A 16,901-nucleotide genomic window follows, 5' to 3' on the forward strand; every position below is an offset into this window, starting at 1 on the left:
TATTCCCCCTAGACCTATTCATTGCAATTATATTATTACCACTTTAAAGGACTGTAAAATGTCACTGAAAATAAATGAAGACAATAGTAGTAAGTACTTTTAGTGGTTAAGATTTATTAACTGAACAAAATAAAAAGTGTAGGATACAATATGTAACCATGCTCTCTAAAAAATGTGTATCCCTTGTAAACAAAATAGTTTAATAATAAATATTTTTCACATTGGCTATTCACAAAGTAAACAATGATTGTGCAAATGTAATGCCATCATGGACAAAGGCCTATCTCTGCTAAGGCCTTGAGGTACTATAACTTGTAAACAAATAATGTCACAAACACAAATGTCAATTGAACACAGAAAAAACTATAATAAATACTAAGCACTGCCATGTGACTAGTGAAAACTATAAACTCTTAAACAAAAACTTGTGCTGCAGGTGGTGGAAGAGGTTGGTTGTGTTACCTTGACTTGACGCAACAGTCTTTTTGCAGAGTTTACATTTGACAATTTTTTTGATCAATATCATCCTTGTTGAATCCAAAATGTTGCCAAACGATTGATGATGCATTTTTTTTTTGTTAACAAGCGTCTCCTCTTCCTCCTCCATCAGCTCTACCTCCGTCGCTGCTGCTTCAACATTTAAATCGTCCTCCATTTGTTCACCCGTGTCTCGTCTTGTAATGCTGGGCTCACACTGTGCGATTTTTGGCCCATTTTGAGCCGATTTTTGAGTCGTGCGACCGTTTTGGCGATCGGCCCGATTTTGGCCTTCATCGTGCGTCGTGCATCGTATAGTATACGTGGGGTAACGAGAAGCGATTGACACCTCACGACGAGCTCCCGATCATCAATCGCTTGGTCGGGAGGATTTCAAACAGGTTTGAAATCCTCCCGACCGTCGTGAGGGTGTCACCGCAGTTTGTCACACTGCGCACGCGCAAACACAAATGTCAGCGAAAAAGACGGCGCAGCACAGCAGTGCAGCGTGTGATCTGGACACAAGCGATGGAGGCACAATTTGTAGAACTTTGGAAAGCTCATCCGAGCCTTTTCGGTGTGGCCTCACAAAATGATCACGACCACAACAACCGTGAAAATAGTTGGATGGACACTGCTGCTCAATCACAGCTGCCTGATCATGTTTTTCATTAGCAATTTAGCAAAGTTGATGGTGGTGGTGTGTCTGTGTGAGTGAAAGACAGAGAGAGAGAGAGAGAGAGCGACATAATTTCTGTTATAACCTTCGTTTTATGGACGCACAGTGTGAGCACTCAGGTTGCATCAGAGCATCGGGCCGTATAGTGTGAGACCTGCATCGTGACCTATGAACTTCTAACCCCTGCGAGTCAATCGTACAGATTGAGCAGGAGCTGAATCGCGCGACTGAAAAAAATCGCACAGTGTCTGCCCAGCATAACAGGTAGTAGAGTCATGTGACTCCACCCTGTCAAGTCTGTAACGTAGCACAGCGTCTTAAAGGGACATGAACATCGCCAACCTGCACATGCCTTTTCTTTTTTTTTAAATACCGAATTTATCGACATGGGCAAAATGACGTCGATGAGAGTCATAAATTTCGGTAACGATACATTTTTGATATATCGCCCAGCCCTAGGCTGTACCGTTGACTGGCCTGTCCTAATTTTTACCGTCTTACAGTCATGAAATCATGACTGCCTCTGGGATATGAAGCATCAGTTGGTCTGTGATTAGCAACTACGAAGACAACTGTGGAGTGTTCAAAGACGCTTCAAGCAAACTGCATGTCACACACCTTAGTAACTGTTTGCACACACACACACACAGACACACACACACACACACACACACACACACACACACACACACAGACACAGAGAACAGATGCTGTCTTTAAGACAAACTGAGGTTACAACAAATATTGATTTGTTTTGTTAGAAAGGTGATTAAGAAATAGCAAAAATAACAACATGTTTGCATTATATACTGTGTGTGTGTCTGTGTGTGTCAATAATAACACAACACCATAAAGAATATTAGAGAGGGCTTTGTCATAATAGAATAAATGGTTTTATGCCCATGAGATGGCCTGTTAGCCTCGTGATCAGTCAGTCATTAAGGCAACTGGCAGTGTGTGTGTGTGTGTGTGTGTGTGTGTGTGTGTGTGTGTGTGTGTGTGTGTGTGTGTGTGTAAATGACCTCAGGGACTGGGTTCTCAGGTGCTGAGAGAGAGAACATAGACTATAGTCCCCATGAGGCAGTGAAAGCGAGGGAGAGGGAGAGAAATATGACTTATTCAAATTATTTCCCCTCAGGTGTAAAGCATGATGAACAGAGTGGTGGAGAAGAGGATAAGAGAGCAGGAGAGGCTGGGGTGTTCCTCAGGGGTTAGCACATTGACACAGTATTGTGCTGTTCCTGCTTGTGTTCCTTTATAACGGATCAGGTTGACAAAGCGTCCTGCATTAATGTGATTCCATTTCCAGAGAGTTTTTTTTTTATTTCCTGCACCTAAGCCACAACGGGGAGCTCCACAGGTGTGATTTGGCAGATTTATTTGTCCTGTTTCTGCTGGGGGGGGGTGATGTTCCACACAGCGAAATTGTGACTGGAGTGCACTACAACATGGTTCCACTGCATCAATCTTATTATGTTTGCAAATACCTCCGAAGGGTGGAAGATAAACAATCAAAAGTAAAACTGATTGGCTAATTGATAGACTTTGATTTTATTTTGTAACCAGCCATTGTTTTATTCAATTCAACTTTATTTATAAAGCGCCAAATCACAACAACAGTCGCCTCAAGGTGCTTCATACTGTAAGGTAGACCCTACAACAATACATACAGAGAAAAACCCAACAATCATATGAGCCCCTATGAGCAGCACTTTGGCGACAGTGGGAAGGAAAAACTCGCTTTTAACAGGAAGAAACCTCCGGCAGAACCAGGCTCAGGGAGGGGCGGGGCCATCTGCTGCGACCGGAGTTCTTATCTCTTATTATAGTCATCCCTCGTTTGTCGTGGGAGGTGAAATCCGCGAGGTAGCCAACTTTAGTTTTTTTACAATTATTATAGATGTTTTAAAACCCCTCACTACACACTTTATACACTTTTCTCAGACAGGCACGAACATTTGTGCACTTTTCTCTCTTGTTTAAACTCTCAAAGTTCAAACCTTCATAGAAAAAAAGTCCAGTATTACAGGATGAAACCAAAGCCACCCGCAGGAGCCTTTGACGGTGCAGAACAGGGAGAAAACCTACAAACATACAGTGCAGCACTCCAGAGCCACACTGCTAGGATCGAAGATTTATGTAAATTTGACAAGCTGAACGCATCCTGTCCTGTACAGGAGACACGGCACGAGATTGATTGACGATGGTCTACAGCCAATCAGGACGCAGAACACAATGCGCTGTAAAAAAAAAAAAAGACTGCGCTTCATCTTTCGAGACTGCGAAAGGTGAAGCGCGTTATAGCGAGGGACCACTGTATATCAAACCAACAGTGTGATAAAAAAGAGGCAGTGTATGGAAATATTGGATGCATTTTTATTCACATGCTGTTAAATCTGTACTTTGGCATACATGTTAATATAGATAAATACCCAGAGGAGGACAGGAAAGGGCAGCAAAATCGAAAAATACAATTAGCACAAAGTCCACAGTGGGGCTGCCACAAACGATTATTTTGGTAGTCGACTAGTCACCGATTATTTTTGCGATTAGTCGACTAATCAGATCATCATCCATTGGACGTAAAACGTACAGCTTATTGCACCAGCAGCATCTGCTCTTATATAACTATCATTAGCTTACAGCTTTAAGTGTTTAAGGTCTGTGCTAACTAAAAATAAAGACAAGATGATAGTTTATTAAAGTTTAATGAAATCTGCAGATTGTTTCGTTGGAGTTTAATAAACTCCTTGCTATCTAAAATATAACAGGACACCGGAGTAAATTCTCCAGCATCTCACACTTCTGATAATCAGCTGTCTGCTTGACGTTTATTCAGCTGTGTAAAAACTATAACTTTAATCTCAGCCAAACCGATTTACTCAGGAACAAATAAAATACTAAAAAAAGCCAAACAATAACATGTTTAAGTTATCTAAGTGACTAATATATCATGTTTAACCTGAGTAGCGAAAGACGGCGGTGGGTTTGAAAACGATTTGCCGGGAGTCCGGTGTTCTCACGGCTCTAGCGAGCCTAGCCCCCGGCTAGCTATCGAGCTAGTGGGTAACAGACGTCTCTGAAAACGTCGGAGCGCTTTTGAAAATATGCGGTGTCTTGATAAACTGAGCAGATATTTGAGGTTTACACAGCTACATTCTCGCCTGAAAATATGTTAAACGTTTATTTTGTGACCCAGAAAGAATAATAAGAGTAACATTAAAACTAACTAGCTGCCACCATTGTTGGAAACTGAGCTGATCTTCTGTTTCAGTCCGTTATTACACTCTTAAATCCTACTACCTTTTCCTGCGTCTTTTGTGATCTTGCAAAGCCTCAAATAACGCGTCGACTATTAAATCAGTCGTCGACGATTTTGATAGTCGACGTAATCGTGACTAGTCGACTAATCGTGGCAGCTCTAGTCCACAGTCAACATTTACTCCAGTTTCACTTCCACTGTTTGAGAAATGTGAGCACCTGATGGTGGGATTATTGTAAATCACATATTTCATGTTTAGACTTCATTGTACTTTAATTGTAAGGTACAACCTGTGTTATGTATACTGGGCACGCAGAGGCGTTTTAATGTTTTACTTCTTTTTGTCAACATCCTGAACAGTTAAAGGTTTGCTTATTTAAATGCTGTTTGTTTGTGTGTTATCTCTTGTAGACGTTTGTTCTGGGATTCTTGCTTGTTTGAATCGTGTTCTGTGTTCAGTCTGTTAGCCAGCTGCTGCTGCTGCTAATTAGGCCAAGTTAAAAATAGATCCCTGCTGTATGCTTATAGGATTAATATATCACCTCAGTCTGCCAGTTAAGCAGAATTCTCATGATCTATGGAGTCAGAGTCAGATATTACAATTAAAAAAATATACATATAATCTGATACAGATATCTGAAACATCATCTGAGTTTTGACTGAAGTATAATGACCTGACATTGTCACAGTAGCTTCAGTAATGTAGCAGGTAAGGTTAGAGCAGCTGACCGCGTCATGGAGAGCAGCTTTGAGTCATGTGTTTGTGCTTTGCTGCTGTTTTTGATTTGTCTGTGTAGGAACTGTTGTGCAGTGTTACACAAAAATCTGTACCAACAGGGCCTGATCTTATTAGCTTGAATGTATTTGGTCATCAACCAAAGCCCTGAAACATGCATCAAAATGTTTCACATGCATCAAAAAAACTCAGATAGCCACAACTAGAACTCATGTCCGTTTCAGTTATTTCGCTTTAATTTTATCGCTCGGTCGCCAGTTTAGCGAGGCGGAGGTGGGCGTGGTCTTCTCTGATGCTGATGTTTCGGACTCTCCGTCAAGATTAGACGGCAGTGAATCAGCAGCATTTAGACTGTCGTTACTTTAGCGCTCTCAGTAAATCTTCGGACAGTTAGCCAACCGTCACACACACAAATGCAGGAACTGCAAACCTCAACCACGATGACAGAGCAAATAAACAAAGCACTTTCTAACGGCGTTACATCTGACCCTGCTGTCTGACAGGGTTTGCTGTTTGTCTGGTTCTTGTTTCTTTTTCTCTGCCCTTTATTCTGTTGTGTCCTGGTTTTACTGCTTGAAGATATACACACACTTTCCTTTATTCATATACACTCTGCAAATCCTGTACCCGGAGAGAGGGCAGGGGTTGTGTGTCTGTGTGTGTGTCTTCTTGGCCTGCTAGATCTAAATTATGAAGGACATTTCAATCTATATTTGATGACTGCCTCCACGCGGGGTGTGTGTGCCATTTTATGGTTGTGAATGCACACGCTGTATATGTGTCTTTATAGGGACTGCAGGGGTAAAAGGTTGCAGCGATCCACTGTCTCACTCATTGTTGCTGTGTATTTTTGTTTGGTGAGGTCAGTGTGGAGACTTGCCTACTCATGATGTTCTCAACTGGTGCAGCGCTCAGGACTGAGTATCGAAGACTTTAACAGAACATCTGATTTTCCTGGTAGCGAATTATTGAACAGTAACCATTCTCCATGATGGACTATATAATGTCTTGGAAACAACAGATGACATTTTCACCGTGGGCCGAGCCCATCTTCTTCAGTTCTTCACTCAAAAAGCAATCAGAGCCAGTTTTTGGAAATGTACGGCAGTGACAGGACCTGCTTCCACCATCGAAGGTGGAAAACAGAACAGGACCTACTCACGCCGTTCTTATAAAAGTACAGTCTTTGATTCAGTAGCCTGTAGAACCAGCTTTAGTTGCAGTAACTTGAAGTAATAATTTTTCCTGTGACTTGATCAGTCTCTCAGAGCATCAAGAAGACATTTCGGCCCACTCGTCTTTCCATTCGTGAGGTTTTCAGACGTTTGCGCTCAGTTCTTCTAAAGTCTCTCCACAGCATTTTAGCCAAGTTAAGATCTGGACTTTGAGCCACTGAATCACCTGATTCTTTCCTTTTGCAGCCATGTTGGTGGAGATTTGCTTGTCAGACAGATGACCTCTCCATGACCTCATGCTTTACTCATATGACTGTCTCGATGACTATGAAGTGTATGTCCACAGGCAAACTGAGGTTTGCATCTTATTCAGAAAACTCTCCCTTTGCATCCACACGCTCACATGTTCTCATCACTGCCAACTTTGTTTAGCAGTGAGTGTTTCCAGCATTTTGTATGAGGTCTTGGCGCCCGGGGGCCGGGTCTGTGACCCAGCAGTTTGTTTTGATTTCTTATGTTACATTGGAATAATGTAAAGTTCTTGTTAGTTTGGGTTTAGTTGAGTTTTAGTCTAGTTTATGTTTAACCTATGTCTCTTTTCCTGTCTCGTCTTCTGTGTTTAACGTTTAGTTATGCCCGTGCCTTCGTCTCCCTCATCTGTCCTCACGTGTCTGTCCTTGTGTCTGTCATGTGTTTCATGTCAGCTCGTGTTGTCCCGTCTACATCCCGTTATGTTTCTGTTTTATTTTGAAGAGTCTCGTGTTCCATGTTCGGTGTGTTTAGTTTCGCTTCCCCTGTGGTGTTCAGGTTCATTTGTGTCAGCTGTGTTTCCCAGGTGTTTCCACTTCGCTCATTACGCTGCTGTGTATTTAAGTCGTCTGTCAGGTCGTTTGTCTAGCGCAACCTTTCTGATGACGAGTGCCATTTAAAATTTCCTCAGAGGTCAGTGTGCCATATGATTGCATTAGCAATGAATTTAACAACGCTCTATATTAACAGTTACACACTATGTAGAACCACTTTATAGAATCATATTTGTTCGCAGATGTTTGCAGCTGTCAGCGAATAGTTATCAGCTGTTTGGAAACAAAAAAAAAAAAGACTTTTTATCCATAACAGCAAATGAACAGAAAATACAAATGCTATTTATGGTCTCCTCACAACAGTGATAAGACAAATAAACTGAGCCAATATGGCATGTTTGTTAATACAGAGACACACATGTTAATGTGATCTCTGGTCTCCCACTCAGAGACACAGGTCTCCCAGTGTCCAGCATTCAGACCTGAGGACTCATGTGAGAGAAAGTCTGCTCACACAGACATGTAGAGCCAAACACTGTCAGTAAGGCCTCTGCAATTTTCTGAAGACAGTTAAACCTGTCAGGTAGTGATGTCCAGCAGGTGAACATGCAGCTCCATGAACACGCACAGCTGTGGATTCCAGCTGCTTCGATGGTGTATGTATGATTTCTATACATTTTACATCAGATAAAAACTTTGGTCATAAGATTCAGATAATTATTTATTAAAAGCTCGACATTTTAAATGAGAATAAGAAAGAAAAGTATTTCTTTGTGCCCCCCTCTCCCTGTTAATGCCCTACCTGCTCCCCTGCCATAACTTTGCTAGAGCCGCCCCTGCACAGTTACCAGCTGTCAGCTACTTAGAAAAGGATCCTGGTGTTATTTGTCTCTCAGAAACAGTTCATAACTTCAGCTCATCCATGTCACCTAAAAGGTAAACCTGTTTCTCCATCACCTGTTCAGCTCTGATGATTCAGTAAGGACATCTCCTGGTTTCATCTTCATGTTTCCCTCTCACCACATATCCAAACCGACATCATGACCAGCAGCTTTACAGCTGTGGCTCCAGCAAACATCAGCTGATACTAGAAATTAATTTTAAATAAATTCTAACAACAGCTGATCAAGCTTAAACGTGCTGCTGTTGTTTAGCGCGACATCTGCTGGTTTCCTCTTTCTGGCGCAAAGTGGGCGATAAACAAACAAGAGAGACGATCAGCTGATCATTGATCAGTTTCATGATTGAAGTAGAAACAGGAGAGGGAGGGGGGAGAATGAGAGAAGAGGCAGCTGTGCAGCAAAGACAGAATAACTCCAGCTTTGTGTCTTTTTCCATTCTAGCTGAAGTCCGGGACAAACTGTTCCTTTTCACTTCAACACGAAACGCGTGATATTTTCTCTGAATACGAGACGATAACATCTTTTTACGGGACGGTTGGCAGCTACTAACTAACCTTATGAACAAAATAAAGTTCACTATCAGTAACATCACAGCACCACCCAGCTGTATAGAAACTCTGTCATGCTAGCTAGCACGCAGAGTTATTGTAACTGACTGCAAAAAGTCAGCACAACGAAAATAAACTCCACCTAAACTTGGTTTATATCTGACCCAGATGGACTGCAGGTCATAACTTCTTACCTGAAGTTCTCCTGACGCTCGGACCGGCGGCCGCCTCGGGGCTCTCCTCCTCCTGCCTCCCCTTTCCCTCATCCACCTGCTGGCCTCCACCACTTGCTAATGTTACTGAATCTGAGGAAGCTCCGCCACAGCCACCACCAAACAACTGAGTTATTTTTACACACCGACCAGCATCTGGCCAATCCACCACCTCTCATTGTTCATACCATTACAAAACAAAAACAGCCAAATGCCCGGTATGCCCGATGGCCAGTCCAGCTATGGTCGTGCCATCAGTTAACCCTTCGCGTGCCTAGGGTTGCTGACCCCTGGTCTAGCGTCACGTACTTCAAGTCGCAGGATTATTTCAGGTTCGGTTCATGTTGGCGTCCCACGTCGTAGTTTTCATGTCAGTGTTATCCCAGTTTAGGTTTTAGTTTAGTTTCGCTTTTGTTCGCCTTGTTTTCTGTTTTTCTGCTTTCCTGCTTAGTTTTTGTCTCTTTCGTGTCCGCTCCACAAACACAAACACAGCTGCCCGGCTGTGACACTTGGTTCTTCACCACTGGGATCCCTCTCTCTACATCTGCTCTTTTCAGTCAGCGGCAGCAGCAGCGCACTGCTGACATGGATGTAAATGACTTACAATCTAAAGAACATTCACACTGCCTCGTGTAATGAGCTTATTTTCTTAGCCAACAGATAAAGTGGTTTTCCAGTCAAACACGCACACAGTGACAGTGCTTACAGCACATTTTCTCCTACCAAGGTAAACATTAGGATTGTACAGCAGCGGTATGGAAATGGCTCGATCGTTAGCAGCGTCGTCCAGTTGCCTGTCTTTCAGTCACACTCGTACTCTCTGTATTAAGAAGACATTTAGCTTTAGCTACGTTGTGCTGAAAGTTGCCAAAATATCTGCAAAACACAAGGAAATAATCCACAGTTAATCGGGAAGGGAAGCAATATCTTTGCCTTTTATTTTGTGTCTCAGTAAAAGTGATTCTGCCCCATTACTTAAAACTGAACATTTACCCTGCTTAATAGAAAATATGGAGACATACATAGTGGCCATTCAGCTAAAAGATGTAAAAGCCAAAGATGTGATTTTGTGAGGATAATAATTATGTTGGTGTTAAGGGGAGAGGCTGCTGATAATCTTGGGAGTGCGTCGTGAAAATGCAGAGAAACATAAATGAAAGCAAATGCAGGAAGCATTTACTTCACATTTCAAACTTTCATGTCAAGTCACATTATGTGGCACTCCAGATTCGCACTTCCACCTCTTGATCAAAGCCTTTGAAAAGTAAACACTCAAAGCTGAAGTGCGAGCCGCGTGTGAAACTCAGATGAAGCGAGTTGCTTATATCATGAAGGAATATCTTTAGAAATGAACGCGAAGGATGCGACCGTACAAACACATCATCTGTCCATCACAGATTCATGTTATCAGTTTTATTTTATAGACGATGTTTGATGTTCATTGATTGTATAAGTAGCCTGACTAGCCCATCCAATCAATACTGTTTCCAAATAAGATGTGTCTCCTGTGGTTATAGAGTCGTCCAGGCCTGTAATTCTGATTAAGCGTGCACTTATAAGAGTTTTTAATGAATGTGATGTATGCATTGTGTGTGTGTTTGGGGGTATGTGCGTGTCACCCACTGTGATGTATGAAAGCCTTGCTGCTGTGCCTCTGACCAGATAATGAAACTCTGACTCAGTTGTTTTGCAGCTATGCACCGTCTCTCGCTCTACGACTTTACACACACATAAACGCTGACATGCGTGTAATAACTCACACAGCGCACATATGCATCTGTATCTGACGTTCAGTGTTGATGTATTGCTACTGGCTGGCAAACCCTGCTAGCTGCATTCGCACACGCAGACACACAAACACACAGTTTACCTCTCACTCATGTGCACGTGCACATTCAGCATGCTGCTGATTCTGTTTGTCAGAGGACACATTTGTGCTCTTGCACGGTAAAAGCCAGACAGATGTGCATGTGTGTGTCTTTTAATGTGGGTGTTTGCACACTGCTAGTGGCATTTAGAGGCAAATCAATGCCCTGCTGACTACCGCTGCTAATTGAAGGTTAGCAGATCCCATCAGCATGAGTCTCTCTCGCTCTCTCTGCCCTTCTCTCTTCCTGTCCTTGGTCGATTGAGCCGTATTTTTGTCCACCTCAGGAGTCGCATTATCTAACAGACACTGATGCACTGATACACTGGACCATATCAGCTGTATCCCTGCCACGTTGCTCTATGCGCACATGTCCTCACACATACTGTTCTCCATTAGAAAATGAAACAACAGAAACCTAAAAACTTTACAGTGACTTTAATTTTTTTTTCATTTTTTTTTCATTTTTATGCGATCGGCTCATATTTCCTCTCTGAATTGTCATCGTCTTCAAAGAAGCTGCGATCGGTTTTAGTGCATGTATTCCTCCACATTTTCTCATAGTGTGTGTGTCTGTGTGTGTGTGCATGTGTGTGTGTGCGTTAGATAGCAGCCTGAGCAAATGCTGCAGTGATGTGGAGCCAGCTGCAGTCAGCAGTGAGAAGAGTGTCATGTCAGGCTGACACAGTGTGCATGTGCGTGGTTTTATGTTTTCACCGTGGCTGCATGAGAGAAGAAGGCTCAAGGTGATATCATGCTGTTGCCATGGTAACAAAGACACCGGAGAGGAAGAGGAAAGAGGAGGCTGGGTCGGGGTGGGGTGGGGGGCGTTGGCAGGGCTGAAGATGACCAAAGTTCACCTGGAAAATATGAAAAACAGAGAAAGGTCAAAGGACACAGTGTGACTGAAATATGGATGAAGCAGAAAATGAAAGAAAAGTCAGTGAGAGCAGACCTCCACTGTCAGCTCGCTTAAACAAAATCTCAGCTTCCTCCTCGGGTTTGTCTCTCTGAACTGACAACCCAAGGATTCAGGGCCGTGTAGCGTCGTATTATCTCCTCCCCTCCAGTACACACCTGTCTACCTTATTAACATTTGTCAGTTTAATATTAAAGCAGTGTTATTAACAATTACTCATTGTTACTGTAAATCAATAATTATAAGCCTGAATAGTTTCTCACATATTTGTTCTTTACTGTATAAAGAAGATCACAGCATGTCTTTAACTGACGTGACTGACGCTGCAGTCACCTAAATAAGATCATCACTCCAGAATAACAGGATTATATTTTCCACAGTTTCATAACGGTAAATACAGCCGGCCTTACAATTCTCCTAATTCCCCCCACCCCCCGCTCCCTCCCCCTCTAGCTCTTTTTATGTTGCAGTCTTGTGCTGTGTGTGTGTGTGTGTGTGTGTGTGTGTGTGTGTGTGTGTGTGTGATTGGCAGTGACATAACATGGCCCTGATGTGTCAGGACTTTGAATGAAGGCTAGTTTGAATCTCCCTTCTCAATCACCCGGTTTACTCCCTTTCTCCTCCATCCATGCTTTTGTGTTGCTTATGCCAAATTCTGGCCCTACCATCTAAATATCATAGCAGAGATTGTGACTCACGAGCCCAGGCAGCATTTTTGCAATCTTCTGTTGCCCAATTTTGCTGAGCCTGTGCGAATCGCAGCTTCCGTTTCATTTTTCTGGTTGACAAAAGTGGCATCTGGTGTGGTCTCGTGCTGCGTTAAGGTTCAAAATGCAATGCATTCTGGGTTCCTCCTTTGGTTGCAATGGTGTTTTGAACAAGAACTGCTGCTCACTGGACATTTTCTTTTTTCAGATTCTCTGTAAAGCTTAGAGATGGTTGTGTGGGGAAATCCCAGTAGATCAGCAGTTTCTGAAATACCATGCCACATTCAGAGTCACTTAAATCACTTCCTTACTTTGATGCTCATTTTGAACTTCAGGATGATGCCTTTTCCATGAGACTGGCTTTATCGTTCTAAAAGCCAGGTCACAGAACTATTTGAATTGCAAACAAATTGCACTGCAGTGTGAATGGATGCACTTGCACTGGTGAAGCTTAAATTTCACCCACAAACAGCCCTGGATGGCCTCAGGAGGCTGCAGGAGGCTGCAGGAGGCTGCAGGAGGCTATGTAGCTGGATTGCAGCAGCTCTTTAACCTCGTCTTTTACTCTAAAGGAGTAGTATGGTTTGTGGAGTTCATATCATTAATACTTAATGATAGAAAGGCAGATTAACAGAAGGGTGTAAATGGTAGAGTACAAAGAAAATTCAAAATGCTGGAATGTTTATGTATTTGCAATAGTAGATTTACTTGAAATGTGTCTTTATGATAATCTAAGAAAACTGAACTGATATCTCTGATGTTCCATTTTGGTCTTATGGATGATGTAAACTCACAGGGCTACAGCACAGCTGAATGCATTGGTTCAGGAGACTGGAGGCTGTGAAGAGGCCGGCACACAGTGGAAGTGCTGGTGGATAAAGAAAGCGAGAGAGCAAGACCTAATGTCTCTGTGCTCTGATGTGTCCTTTGTGAGTTCAGAGCTATAGTGAGTCCTGTATGAGTGCTGTCATGCATTCAGTAATATGCCTCAGCATCCCCCCTCACTCTCTCCCTCTGTGAGTTTATGTGTGTGTGTTGCTTGGGTGGTGCTGCTCCATCCAGAGCTGCTTCTCCTCACCATTCTTCTGCTTTCTAACAGAACGAGAGAGAAAAGGGGCCCAGCCTGAATAGACCCGAGTGATGGGCTGAGTGGTGAGAGGGGGGAGGGATGGGGTGCGTGTGTGCGTGTGCACGTGTGCGTGCGTGTGCACGTGCGTGTGTGTAAAGCACCCAGTCAGCCAAGCAGCTAGTGCTGCTTTCTAGTCTTGTGCTGCAGAAAGTTCTGCCCACGGGGTGCTGACATACACACATGTGCGCACACACACTCATGTGGGACTACAACCCCCAACGACACAGACACACACACATATTCTTGCATTGTTGTGATCAACAATAGCCAATTTTGTCATAACTATTGAAAAGACGTATGAATATTTTTCGTGTTATAAAGGCTGATGCTGAAAATCTGTCTCAATTTTTGCTCCCGTCGGTTTTTATACTGAACAAAGCGTTTCTTTCAAATTCAAAGCCAAAGTAAATATGAGATACAGTTTCATGCAGACATGTGGGCAGTAATAAAAAACCCATAATGGCAGGGCTTCCCCAGTGTAATGTGTTTGAACTCTACAGTTACGACTAACTCATTAACTTTAGTTTCCTGCTCACATCTGTCCACTTATATCTGCTAGGTTGACGGATGTAATTAAGGTGAAGACTTCAAATAAAATCGAAATGAATATTATTTATATCGGACCAAATCTTCAGGCTCTTTGTACTGTAAGAAGGAAAACTCCGACAATCAGACAAACGTCTATGAGGAAGCACTTGGCAACAGTGGGAAGGAAAATCTCACTTTTAACAGGAAGTAGCCTCCAATCATATACAGCCTCCAGCAGAACCAGGCTTCTTCTTCCCGCTGGCTGTTAGGTTGAACAGTCATGGGTCTCCAAACAGCTGTAGTCACACAAGTCAAGACCAAACTTGATGTTGTGCTTGGCGTAAATGCAGCATCAGAATCAGTGTGTCAGCAAAAGCTCTACCGCAGCACTTTCACCGCTTTGTGACGCATTATTAGTAAAATGTGGCGATTGTGAAAGGTTAACAGAGAGCTACGTTACGTTGTTGCTGTTGATCGATCACTAAATGGTAACATTAAACAAACACGTTCAGATTTTCATATTTGGTGAAGACGACGAAGAAAAAGAAATATGAGAGATTTTGTGATCTGATATTACATTTGTGAAGTTTATGTCAGTTAACTTTGCCCTGTACCCTCTGCATGTGTAACTGCAGGAACTATTTATTATCTTGTCTAATATGTATATTAATAATAGAATAACTGTCCAAAGCAAACTTATTTCTGATCCAGCGATAACTTAGAAACACTTCAGAATAAGTGAGATGCATTGTAACAGACACGCCGGCGTATAGGCCTTTGTTACGTGTGACAATGACGGCCCCACCAACCAACACTGTACCCACTCGTTAAAGCCCCGCCTCCTGTTTTTAGTGTGAATGCAGGACAGGTTTTCTCCTTCTGGCCCGTCTCTGTCTTTTCCCTTTTTTACCATTCAGTTTTCTATAAGCCCCTTCGCCTGTCTCTAGGATACCGGCCAGTTACCGTAGCAACCGGGCTAGCTCTGTGGAGCGCACAGCCACGCAGTCACGTGACCAGCTATCTTTCATGCGATTGGATGTGGTTGTTTGTCTATTGGTTGAAACTGGGGGTACCAAGAGTTTCCCTCTTCACATGTTCACACACTCCTTTGCTCTCTCTCTGCCCCCTCTCCTCTTCCTCACTGTCTCTTAGCAAACACAGGGATTGTGTTAGATCAGTGCAACACTGCAGTCGCTGCATGGAGCCGCGTTTGATCACTCTGCTTTGATTGTCTGCATTTAAGGAGAACAACTGTGTTATTTCAGGAGAAATGAGATTTTTCACACAACAAAGCATTTCTGCGCGCACCCTCAGCTCGCACAGTCTTGTGACTCTCTGGTGTCGATGATCTGCAGCTTCGTGCTACTGTATTAATGGCAGGAGATGGCCACAGATCTAAATTTTGCACAGTTGTTTCTTTGTCTAACGATTAGTTCCATTTATCAATGAATGCGGTGGCTATGTGAAAATGTTTTCTCTCATTTAAGGTGGCACTTTCATATTCCTCTCAACAAAATCTTTAAAAACTTGAATTTGATGACATTTGTCATCTACAAAACCAACACAATAAATTCCGTTTCTGACACATTTAAGAACTTTGGTTGAATTTTATTAAATCTTTTCTTTTCAGCTAACTTCTTTGATTTTCAGCTGAATAGCTGCGGTTGTAACTTTCTTGCAAGTAATTTCTCCATCCAACTCTTCCCTTTCTAACCAGTTTCTAGCAGCTGAAACTGAGCGGTCTAGTAATTCCTTTCAAGAGCAGCTTCTGCCAACTGCTGCGATCCCCAAGCTCTTCGGGCCTGCTGGGAGATTTAGCCCTCTGTAGTCTGTCATGGATTTTTCCTGAAGTCTCGTCCCAAGTGGATAATTCCTAGAAACTGTAAAACGAAGTGCCTCGGAGGCTATTTTAACCTCCTACCTCAACTAGCTGGAGCAGGTTGTTTTCACACAACATCAGCTTGAGCTGGGCCTGATTCTCCTGATATTCCCGAGGTCTACGTGTGCAAACTGCAGCAGTTACTTCATAGTCAGGAACAAAAGTGTACAGTTATAATTCACCCGCTGTCATTGGAGCCGAGCAGATCAGCCTCCCCGAGGACGTTTCTGATCCTCGTTCCTCTTCGTTACACTCAGTTGTGACAGTACAGTCAGTCTATGGAGATGATGAAGCCAGCCAGAATAAAATTATCAAACAGCAGAGATGCCTGGTTAATGTCACCAAACAACACCGCGGGGAAACCTCGGCTTTGACTCGAGGTTCTGTCCAGCACAAACGTCCTTGTTTGTGTTTAATGCCTGTCAAATACGAACATTAAAATGCTCGCTGCAATACGAAGCTTTAGATAGAAAACTGGAAATAAACTCGGGCACAGAGCGCATCCATAGGCAGCAATATACAACATGCATAATTAATGTGTTGGAGAGCTAGCATCCAAGTACAGGAACTACTTGTTATCCTAAAGACTGCAGCTCCTCTTTGTTTGTCTTTGCTTTATAGGAGAGCCGCGCAGTTTGAAACTCAAGTGTTTTTGTTAAAAGTGTAGCAGGTTTCATTCAAACTCCTTTAGCTCTTGTTGTTTTCATGTTTCCAACTTTATTTTATACTCACTGTGTGTGTGTGTGTGTGTGTGTGTGTGTGTGTGTGTGTGTGTGTGTGTGTGTGTGTGTGTGTGTGTGTGTGTGTGTGTGTGTGTGTGTGTGTGTGTGTGGTTTGCCTGCAGACTCTGAGGATGAGGTATGTCTGTAAATAGGAAAGGGTGACAGCTCACTGCTGGATCTAAGAATAGACGAAGCATGAGAAGAAAGAGACAGTGAGTGACAGAGAGGCCGATTGGATGAGAAACTGATACTCCAAAGTCACAACAAGAAAGAAACTTGGAGAGTGAAGGAGAGCATGGAGCATGAGGAGTGATGGTTGAAGAGTGAAAGAGACGGTGTTGCTTGTAAAAGGCAGA

At 42.9% G+C, this 16,901-nt stretch overlaps 1 protein-coding gene across 2 annotated transcripts in view; it reads left to right on the plus strand.

The window, feature by feature from the left end:
• Positions 1-16,901, plus strand: part of LOC120735282 (guanine nucleotide-binding protein G(o) subunit alpha) — a 98,446-nt gene that overhangs the window by 39,062 nt on the left and 42,483 nt on the right. The window lies entirely within an intron of this gene.

This window comes from Simochromis diagramma, unplaced genomic scaffold (assembly GCF_900408965.1).
Source record: "Simochromis diagramma unplaced genomic scaffold, fSimDia1.1 OVJJ01000333.1, whole genome shotgun sequence".
Lineage (NCBI taxonomy): Eukaryota > Metazoa > Chordata > Actinopteri > Cichliformes > Cichlidae > Simochromis > Simochromis diagramma.